Consider the following 11955-nt stretch of genomic DNA (forward strand, 5'->3'; position numbering starts at 1 on the left):
CTCTCTATATATTTAATTTATAGATTTATACACACACACATTACTTCAAAACACAGTAAAAACACTTCTTTAAGTTTTGTAATTATTAGCAATTGTAGAGCCAATGCTATCTTGCCTAAATTACTCAGCGATAGCTTCACGAGCATGATCTTGTCTGTGCAGAAACTGTAGCCAGAGAGTCTCTTTGAAACACCTGCCACAGTAACTGGACACTAAAGTATAGACCTGTCCAAACTACATTTCAGAAGTCATTGGTGCTATGAGAGAACTCTATTCCCATTGAAAGAAGTTAGCTGTACTTCAATGTAGCTTTCCTCTTTCACCTGCGTTGCCTCATGACACTTAGACTCTCTGCTGAGTAGCACCTGTTAGAAAGAAGTGCCAAAGTATAAATATTTGAACAGACAGAAATGTCTTCCTTTGCCAAAACATTAAGTTGCATTGCAACAGCTGGCAGTACCATCAGTAATGGAAAGTCATTTAGAGTAGTGAAATTTGCTCCACTGTGGAGAATGTTCACAAGCAAACCACTGAATGTTCTCTCATAAGGCCAAACATCAGGTTAGTAGAGAATGGGATGGATTGTCTACTATTCCCGTGGCTCCAAGCAGATAGGATGTGAGAATAAAATATCTTGCATCCTAACCTTATTCCAGGATAAGTTTTATTCTTCTGTTATATCTCCATTTTATGTTCCTCATTTACCATTCAGTCTTTAGGGGAAACCAAAACGCAATTGGAAAATATTTTCCTAGTATGGTCGTTCATCACCGAGCATCTAAGACACATTCTGATAAACACACACATACCATACATTTTAGATATGGTAAATAAATAAATAAATATATATAAAATGATAAAAACATACATACATACATGTTATACAGTCATTGCGTGAACATTATAGAAATGCTTATAAAAACCCAAATAGTATAGCACAACTCAAATGCTGATAATACTGTCCACTGTTGCTAGGCTACAAATATATGTGGCATGTTCTGACTGTGCATAGTACAGGATATACCATTTGTATCTTTAAACACAGACAGTGTACGGAAAATGTGGTTTAAAGATTTGTGCCTAAAATAGTGCTGGAATGGTATAGGAAACTGAACACAAATGGAATTTAGTGCTTGGAGGTCATTCTAGTGAGTCAGTGATTGAATGGTGAGTACATGGCTTGTGATATCATTGTCTACGACCCCATGGACACCATACACTTATAAACACTAGACACTTAGGCTATGATAAACATATTAAAATAATTTTACAATAAAAATTAACCTTAATTCACTATAAATTCACCTCAATTTCCTCCTTTTATTGACAACAGTTTTCTTCATTTACTACAACCTGATTGTGGTTTCTTCTCCCTCTATTCCTCCCAGTTCCTTCCCAACTCTCCTTCCATCTGGATCCACTGCCTTTCTGTCTCTCAATGTAAAAACAATCAGATTCCTAGCAGGTAATAATAAAATAAGAAAACAAATCTAAAACATTGGGATTGGATAAAACAAACAAACAGAAAGAAAAGAGCCCAAGAAACAGAGATCCACTTGTTCATACACTGTGGAATTACATAAAAATATTAAACTGAAAGTCATAATATACACAGAAAGAACAGGACAATATTCTCTGAACAGAACACCATAAATACATGTGTGAAGATCAGCAATTAGTAAATGGGGCATCATGAAACTGCAGAGCAAATGACACCATCATTTAGACAAATGAGCATCTCATAAAATGGGAAATTTTTTGTTGTTGTTGTTGTTTTGTTTTTGTTTTGTTTTTTACCAGCTATACATCTGATAGAGGGCTAATATCTTTAAAAAAACATAAATAACTCAAAATACATGTGAAGAGAACAATATGTCAATTAAATTGGCATATAAATCTAAAAAAAATTCTTCAAAGAGAAAATTCAAATGACTGTGAAACTTTTTTAAGCTGTGAAATTCTTAAAGAAATGTTCAACATCTATAGCCATCAGAAAAAAAATGCAAAACTACTTTGAAATTCCGTTTTACACTTGGCAGAAGGGCTAAGATAAAAACCAAAAGTGATAGCTACGAAGACAACGATGTGGAGTAAAGGGAAGACTCTAACACTGTCAGTGGGAGTGGAAACATGTATACCTACTTTGGAAATTAATACAGCACTTCTTTAGGAAGATGGGAATTAGTCTAGCTCAAGATCCCGATATACCAATCTTGGGCAAATAACCAAATGATGCTCCAAAATTCCACAGAGACATTTGCTTAACCATATCCATTGCTGTTTTATTCATAATAGCTCTAAATTGGAAACAACCTAGATTTCCCTCGACAGAAGAAGGAATACAGGAAATGAGTTACACTGACAAAATGGAGTATTACTCAGCCATTTAAAAATCATGAAATCATAAAATTCATACGTAAAATGGACAGAACTAGAAAAAACATCATCCTGAATGAGCCATTCCAGACCCAGAAAGACGAATATGCTATGTATTTGCTTCTATATAGATATTAGCTGTTAAATTAATGATAATCAAGCTATAATTTCTAGAACCACCATATATGTTTAAAGTAAAAGACTATAAGGATGGCAGATTGATCTTCTTAGGAAAGAGAAATACAAAAGATAGTTATGGGCTGAGGGGGCACGTATCTGACACAGAAGGATCAGGTGGATAGAAAGATGGATGAGAGGGAAATGGAGGAGGAAATAATGGGCAAGAGAGTTAAAATTGAGTCATTTGAGTAGTAGGATAGACACCTAATACTTACTAAAATATAAACATTTATAAAGAGGGTCTAAGTGAAACTGTCAAATAATACTGAAGATCATTTCCAACTGTCCATTTTTGTCACCAATTTAATATTCTAGTACTATAATTGGGTTTCATCTAATTGAATTGTTTGCCAAAGGATCCCATGGGAATCTCCAAACAACACAGTCTTTTGCAAAAAAATAATAGGTTCTTCCCACATTCTAATAGCAAGGTCCCATAACTGAAGATAGCATGTACCCAGCTCATCTATGATAGTGAAGTTCAGCTGGTGGCTAGAGAAAGCCATCATCTCTACCTGCTAGCATCTTTGGTACTGGATAGGACTCTGCATGCTGTCAAAGTGAAAGCATGAACGTCAACCTAACTGCAAACCCTTTGGTCTACAATGCTTCCCTGCCTGCAAAATATCTTAGGGCAATGGTGGAACAAAGGTCATGGGATTAGCCAACCAATATTGTTTTGACTTAAGGCCCACTCCATGAGATGGAACACATACCTGGCATTATTTTGGTGACCAAGAATCTGAGACTAGACAGGCCAGGAGCCTAGGGTACAAACAAATATATGGGTTGAAAAAGAAAAGTAGCGATAAAGTGACTCCTAATGATACTCAGCTATACTCAGAGATCACCACCTTATTTAGCCGTCATCACAGAAGCTTCCTCCTGTAGCAGATAGGAATAAATACAGAGTGAGAGACCTTGGTCTACTCAATGCTAAATGGATGTATCCATCAAATCCCTCTTTCTCAGTCTTCTCAGAAAGCAAGGTCTTCTAAATTAACATGATCAAAGCTCATATGAACTCACAAAGACTGAGGCAGACTGCATGCATATGCATCAGGTCCTCTGCGTCTGTATAAATTTACTTTTTGGTTTTGGTGTTTTCTTTTCTTTTCTTTTCTTTTCTTTTCTTTTCTGTCATGGGCTTTCTCTGTGTAGCCTTGGCTGTCCTGGATTTGCTTTGTAGACCAGATTGACCTTGAACTGTCAGAGATCTGCCTGCCTCTGTTTGCCTGAATGCTGGGATTACAGGCATGCACCACCACCTAAATTTACTTTATACACTTTCATGCATTTTTAATGTTTCTAGTAACATAGCTTAAAACAGAAATAGGTTATACAGTGCTCATATTTGTTACTTGATCATGACAGTATTTATTATCTAAGTGTTGTTAAACATTAAGATAACAACCTGACCTTAAGTTGAGGTTGAGTTTATAAATAGCACCATTTCCCACCTACATACTGTGTTTGGTGCAGTGATATGCATGGAACCTCACCCCCTATGTTGATGACTTTTTAAGAATAGTGAGAAAGATTTACCCTAGATTCTTGCTTCTTATGTGTCATGGTTATTTGTTTTTCCAGAAATAATTTCATTGTGGTTTGTTCCATTTGTTTCTTTTATATATTTTTAAAACCTTGGATTTGTTTCTGAGAACATTGTCTACTAATGACATTCTTCTCTTTCAATTAAAACCTTTGTTATCCAGTCCATATTTTAAATTCTTTATGAAGTCTTATAAGCCCAGCTAGTTTCTGCTGAAGTTTTCATTTGAATTAACAAAATATTCTTTCTGATTCTATTCTCCACCATTTTCCTTGATCATACACTTTCTTCTATTATACATCCTTATTCCTCTTCTAGGTCCTGCTTTGACATCTCAGTCCCACTATTGTTATACACATACACATGCCTACATGTATACTAAATCAGGATCATGACTACCATGGAAAACCCTCTAAAGTGACAGTGTGATGTCCTGAATATCTTCTTCCGTATGACACCTGCAATTCTGCAGTGATGTCATACTATGCCCTAGAAGAGGTTCATGAGGAAGCAATACAGGTAGAAGTTGTTTTAGAATTGCAAGTGTGGTTTTTCAGTACTTTACTGAGTTTCAGCAACTTTCTGAGACAGTGTTCCTGAGCAGTAAAGTTTAAAAGCTGCTTTAAATCTTTGGTCTTTTAGTTGTATTAAATAAATGGTGTCCAGAGGGAGCAGTATCACTTTGACATACGGTTGATATGACCAATAAAAGACAGAGGTGTGGGTCATTAACAACAACAATCAAAATCTTGAAAGGTGTGTTCTTCTTTATAGCCAGCACTGAACCTAGGGGATGCCTTAAAAAGAGGGCCTGGGTCATTTATGCCTTCAATGCTCTCATAACTCCCTAGAAGTGAGTGTGCCTTGATGTGATTGAAGACTGTAGGTTCTCACTATGTCCGAGCACAAAGGGGTTTCCATTGTTCCCCAGGAAGACTTACCCTGTTCTTAGGAGGCTTGGAACATAGTGTTATCTTAGCTCATTAAGGATGAAACTTCTTACAAGCATCTATTTACATTATAAAGAAAGTCAGTCTACACTGAAAATTTGCTCTCTCAAGTCATTCTCCCCGCCCCACCAACAGCTTATCTAGTTCCCAAAATTCTTAGGTTGCTTTTGTACCAGCACTCACAGCCTCTTGCATTCACCACATGGAATAAAGTGCTTAAGTCTGCCATGGCTCACAATGAGTTCAGCATCACTGTTAGTGTCAGCCTGTCTTTTAAATGTCAGCCACATACCCCATGCCTTGGCCATGAATGTCACCGTGCTGAAAGCAGTGTGTTTCTCTCTGTGGTCTTCAACAAGGTTATTACAAGTTTCTGTTTGTCTGATGTAAGCTAGTTTTTTGGAGTTTCTCCTAATCTCCTTGACTCCAATGAAGCATAAACTTCAACAGCTTCTGTCAGTTTTCTCTTGTACGTTAGGATCATAGCTCCAGTGGAATGGAAAAATGTCTTACCATTGCATAGCAACCATCACTGATGTTTCACTCTCATAGTTCTTAATCACTTTTTAATTTAATTTCCAGGAAAATTACTTCATGTGACCTGTTACTGACAATGTGAACAGTAGAGGTTTTCTACTAAGGATCCATGATTAATAAAATGACTGAGATCAAATTAAGTATACAAAGAAAAGATGCTGCCAGAAGATTCAGTAAGCACAAGATAAATGAAGCTCCTAGCCATGGAACACAGCATACCTTGTTACTTCTTTTGTTAATAAATAGAAAACAAGTTCAATAAAATGATAACCATAAACTTCTATAAATACCTAAGCCAGTAGCATACTAATCTATTATTATAGTTGAGTATAGGACTATAGATTATATTATATACAATATAAAGTTACATGTCAGGAAGTAAATATATTTATGTTTATCACAACATATGAGAAATATATTGTGATTATAAGCAAAAGCTATGACATCACTGGGTGTTATGGATTTTAAATTTCATTCTAATCTTTAATATGTTTATCATACAGAAGGTCTGTCACTGACTGAAAAGTTGACGAGTAGTGCATGACTGCAAATGCATCTCTATCCTGTGTATTCCTTTTCCTTTGCAAAAGACTAATGACAAATTAGTGACATGAATAGCCCTTACAGAAAATACACTAAACCATAGATTATTGAATCCCAAGCAGACTTTTAAATTGTCCTGTTCAGTAACATTGGCAACACTCCCAATGCCATCTGGGGTAGGAGTGTGTGGTGTGCCAGATTGACTAGTGCACACACTTAAACTCTGGAACTTTCACTAGACTACTCACCATCAGTGATACCATTAATATCTACTTCTTAAAATATCATCTAAAGCATAAACTTTTCTCCCAAAGGCTCAGGGTTTATTATGAAAGAAGAGGTAAGATGGCTTTAAGAGCTGGATTTGGTGGGTGACTACAGGGAAGCGTTGTTTTCAGTAACAATAGCGCTGTTGCAGATATGAGTGAACAGTGGCTGTGACAGCGTGCACAATGCCTGATATGATACTTTCATGGAGTGGGAGGAGGGCACAAGGTTTCATTGCTAGATAAAGAGGTGTCGGCCACTGATAGCTTTGGGAAGAGGGAGAGTCCATTTCCTTTCAGGTTGCAAGCACTGAGTGGTAGGAGGTTGGCTATATATTTAAGATTATAAGGAGATAAACTGGAATCAGCGGATTAAAAACAAACAAACCTACCAACCAACAAGCAAATGCAACATAAAGTTGGGTGAGTAGGAAAGGGGGAGGAGCTGGGAGAGTGGGACATGAATAAGATCAAATTACATTGTTTAAAATTGTCACAGAATTATTAGTAAATATAAAATAAAATTTTATTGTCTACATGCTGTCTTACAGTTAAATGGTATCTATTGCCAAAATTATGTTTTCAGATACCTATCATTTGGTTTGAAAGGTGAAGAAAATTCTGTCAATGTCAATAATATTAATTCCATTTTTTAAATTTATTTTCGTTTCAGATAATAACCAGTGGCTACTGTTCACTCTACTATGTCTATCACAGCCTCTGACTCCCTGTTTTCACTTCGTATATTTCAAAAGAGAAAGAGTTTATTCCTAAAACGCCTCCCATTTATTGAATGGATGTGTCTGTGAAGTATTTTGGGCCATATTGAGTGTCACGTTCATCAATACTTGAACTGGAGTCACAGTTAATCAAAATGTATTCAGAAACCGTGTAAAACTAATCAATATTGCTGCCAACTTCAAAGCCAACATGAAACTTGCTTCAAGAGGGCATGGCACCAACATCTCTGGTATGCTCGCTCATGAGTTCAGGAGAAACATTCTTTATTTCTCTCTGTCTCGTGCGCACGCACGCGCGCACACACACACACACACACACACACACACACACACACACACACGCACACAAGTCACTGAAAAGTCCACTAGAGAACATTGAGTACCAGGAAACTTGAGAAATGACAACTGTAGTCCTTTGCAAAATCAGTATATCAGCTGAACTACACCATCCCTGGCTAGGTATTATAAATTCTATCTCAAAGAACAGAGAAGCTGCACCCTGACAAGTCTTTCAGCAAGGCATGCTGTCAAATCTACATCCATGTTTGGTTTGGTGCAATGTAGGAACGCGATGATAACACAGTAAGCTGGAGGCACCGCTACTAATGGACATTTGAGGGGGGGCAAAAGGTGAAACTTTCCATAGACTTCAGAGTAAAAGTAAATCTTAGAGACCAAGTTGACAGATAGAGAGATGTGACTGGGATGAGGAACAATATGAGTGGGCTGCAAGGCCTCCAGTTTTACTACTATGAAAACAAACACTGAACCAGGCAAAGTCAGATAGGCAATGAAAACTTTATTCCAGCTACTTAGAAAAGCTTGAGCCCAGGTCCTACTGAAATGAAGCACCAAAGGGGTTTAATATTGAGGATGAAATTTAAGGAAAAGTACAGGGGCTGTTAAGTGGGTATTCATCAGTGGCAATGTGTGATGTATGAGTGCATCTGTATTTAAGCCAATTGTACTTGCTCGTTGGCTTTATAAAGAAAAAGTAATTTTTAATTGTTTTGTGTTGAATGTTAACAAAGGATCTTGTGACCTAAGCTGACCTTGGCCTTACACACATATTCCTCCTGGCTTGGGCTCCAGTGTTCTGGGGTCTAGTCTTTTCTGTGATCACATAAAAGGTTATTTTATAGTTTGGAGCAAAATTCCCTAATCCAAATCATGATTCACCAGTCTATCCCAAAGACTGGGAAAATAAAGATGTTATTTTCTGTGGTTTCACATGTGCAAATGAATATTCTCAAATATTTGAGGAGAGGCTATTGTAATGACAGTAGTTTGAAAGAACTTAACGTGCCCTACAGGACTGAGAAAGTTGCACATTGACATTTTGAGCTTAATGCTTAAAAGGAAAACCTCGGAGGAAGTTAAGAACTTACTGTGAGAAGCAATAGATGTAAAGCTTACTCAAATGGAGACAGATTCCCTTTTGCCACGTAGATGCATCCCAGTCCTTAGGCATGTTGAACGTGCTAGCCTAGGTATTGTCTTCAAACATTCTAGTGTTGTGTTCACAGTGAAGAGAACATTCTAAGGAATGACACTTCCCATGGCATGGAAGTTCGGGGTGTAGGCTGAGAAGGAGGCAAGTCATGAAAAGTCTTCTGTTTCACAGAAGTTTGGGTTTGGTTGTAATGTGGATTTTAGTCTTTCGCCCAGTATTCTGGGAATGATGTGATGCCTGCATAGACATCACAGAGGATGCACACATGTCCAGTTTCCACCGTTTGGTTTTTACAGTTAATTATATTACTTTATGCCATCATGTATACAAAATTTGTATATTTCACCATAATAATTTTAGAAGTGCATAATACCCCCTGTTGTTAGTTATTTTAAATTATTGAGTGAGTTTCTTAGACCTAAAAGTTTTTTTCCTAAGTTTCTCATTTAGAAATAATGCTTTAAGGAATAAAATTTCACAAAATTTAGTTTTTCATATTCGATAGTGCTTCTTGGTAAAGCTCACAAAATATAGGGCTAGTGAGTTAAAAATGAATATTTATAGAAATAATGACTTTTAAATTTTCCCATGGCAGGCTACGTAAATTTACATCCCTAATCACACTGAATAAAACAAGCCAGGAAAATAAATGTTTGCTGGTATTTAGCTTTATAGTTACAAAATATTTTCATCTTATGATAGCCTGTTACTACATTTGATTTACTAATATATCATATTACTTATACTATCTTTTCATTAATTTATTAAATAAACTACAATATATGAATAAGCTACTTTTCTCACTGCTCTAAGAAAATGTTTGATGAGAGCAGCTTGTAGACAGAAGGGTTTATTTTGGTTTGCAGTTCTAAGGTATCTTCCAACAATGGTGGAATGGTATGGCCACAGGAGCTTAAGGCAACTGGTGTCCTTGCATACTATTGCATGTATTACATCCACAGGCAGGAAGTGCAGATGGGGTTGGAGTTCTGGTACTCAGCTAGCTTTCTCTTCTTTGCAATCCAGGACTCCGGCTCATATTGGTCCCTTATTGATGCTATTTTTATATAACTTTTTGTTTCTCAGTTTGCCAGATATCACACAAATAATAGAGACTCTTTTATGTTTTTTTAATAATAAGCTTCACAACAAAATAACTGAGTGGTTATTACTCTATTCTTAACCCTCTAAGCTAATCTGATTTCTATCCAGAATACATCTCAGTGATAGAGACATGTTGTAGCTTTCCTTGCTCCAGATTATCTCCTTATAACTCTTGGACTTCCGCCCTAAACTCAATACCCAACTTCCTCTTCTAACTCCTCCTCCCCTGGCTGGCAGGAAGTCCGGCCATATTTTATCCCCAGTGATTTATAGCTCAATGATTGGCTGTAAGCTGCTTTATTGATAGCTCAGGGGACAATTGGGGAGCAGTGTTTACATAACTTTGAGACAGGAGATTCTTAGAATAAGGGTTAGATGCAGATATGGGAGGGTACAGAAATCAGCATTTGAGTTACACAATAACCTCATGCCTACAGTGCCTACAGAATGGGTCCTCCCTCCTCAGTTATTTTATTTCTAGAGACAATCTCACATAGACAGTCAAAAAGTATATTTCCATGGCTTCTGTAGCCCATTAAATTTACAGTCAACATCATTGCTCTTTCTTATTTTTATTTAAAGGAATTTGAGTTTTTTAAACTTGTAAAGTGATGTTATTGTGCTCTTTCAGACACATTTCTCCTTGGGCTTGAGTTTCAGGTAGATTCTTTGTTCCTCCAATATCCATCCCTTTCAGGTTGGCTTTGTAAAGCCCCAAGGTACTGACCTTTGCTACCATAGTGCAGAACATGCTTTTTCAATTTCCTGTATGTGTTTTATTTGCTATAATTCTAGAATTTTTGAAACACTGGTATCTTAACATGTTTTTAAGTTCTTGAAGTAAAGAAATATTTACTTCATGTTTTTGTATTTAGAATATATTGTGTAGTCTCTCTCTTTCTCTCTCTCTCTCTCTCTCTCTCTCTCTCTCTTTTTACAGCCTCATGCTTTTTCTTTTATCTGAGTATTCTTTCTGAAGAACTGAAGCACAGAGTGACTGCGCATTTAATGCATTCCTTTTGGAAATATCGCCACCAGTCATAGCAAGAGGAGGAAGCCCTGAGCAGGTGACGTCCTGAGCATACTATTGCTGTGGGCACAGCCACGTCATGGAATCTGATGCCTCAGCCTCATGGGTGTGGCAAAATCTTCCCTGGATGAGGTGAGGAATGACCGAGTTTCCTCAAGTCTCCCAGTTCATATCATTGACCAGCATATAAAAACAAACAAACAAAACACAACAAAGCAAAAAAAACAAAACAAAACAAAAAAAAAACAAGCAACCGCTTCTCATCCTCCAAGATGATCTCAACCTGAAACTTCTAGACTAACGTAGACCTCCAAGCCAAACTAAGACATGCTAACCTACTCATATGCCATAAGTAATCAACCTTCTCATATGACTTCTCTATTTTCTAATGTCCTGCAATGCTTCAGTCAGAGACTCTAGAAAAAGTGAACTAGAATTGCTCCTGTGCAATATAGTTTTAAACTCCATAGAATTGGCCTGCGAAGAAAAATTAGAATCTTCCAGATTTAATGTTTCCAGAACTGCCACTTCATCTTAGTGAGAATGCCCATTGTAAACAAACAAACAAACAAACAAACAAGCATAAAGACAATAAGTGCTATGGAAGGTGTAGATAAAAGGATGTCTTTGGGCCTTGGAGTATGTATTCAAGTTAAGACACCCATTATGAAAATAGTACGGAATTTCCTCATAAATTGGGAAGTTCAAAGGCCATATGATTCAGTAATTGCACTGTTGGATAGATATTCCAAAAGAAGTGAACTTGTCTGTATTGTTACATTTATTGAAACCCTATCTGCAGTAGCCAAGAAGGGGAAGCAATCTAAATGTCAGTCAGCAGAGGAATGGATAAAGAAAATGTGCTACATGCACACAGTAGAATACCATTTAGCCACAGGAAGATTGAAACCCTGTCATTTGCAGCCGTTGGATGGAATTAGAGATGTTTAATCTGAGTGAAGTTATCCAGACAAAGAAGCAACACCACATGATTTTATCAATATGATGTCTAAGCCCAAAACTGATGTCACAGAAGTTGATGGTAGGACAATTATTAACACATGCTGGGGGGCAGAAAAGGAAGAGGATTAGGAAATGTTAATTTATGGATAGTAAATTACAGTTTGAAGCAAGAGGCAGTGTTTCTTTTTCTGGTTGTATATACAGAGATGTATAAAAAGAAAACAACTATTTAAAAGTTTTAAGAAATTTATTGTGGCATAT

The 11955-nt window shown here is 36.8% G+C and overlaps 1 long non-coding RNA gene across 3 annotated transcripts in view; it reads left to right on the forward strand.

Moving 5' to 3' along the window:
- LOC311605247 overlaps nt 1–6030 on the forward strand; it is a 54455-nt gene extending 48425 nt beyond the window's left edge. For all 3 annotated transcript variants that reach the window (XR_014781859.1, XR_014781860.1, XR_014781861.1), the window contains one exon: nt 5641–6030. This is a non-coding gene — a long non-coding RNA (uncharacterized lncRNA). The remainder of the gene's footprint in view (nt 1–5640) is intronic.
- Nucleotides 6031–11955: the final 5925 nt, after the last annotated feature.

This window comes from Acomys minous, assembly GCF_964271855.1.
Source record: "Acomys minous genome assembly, chromosome: 9".
NCBI classification, from domain to species: domain Eukaryota; kingdom Metazoa; phylum Chordata; class Mammalia; order Rodentia; family Muridae; genus Acomys; species Acomys minous.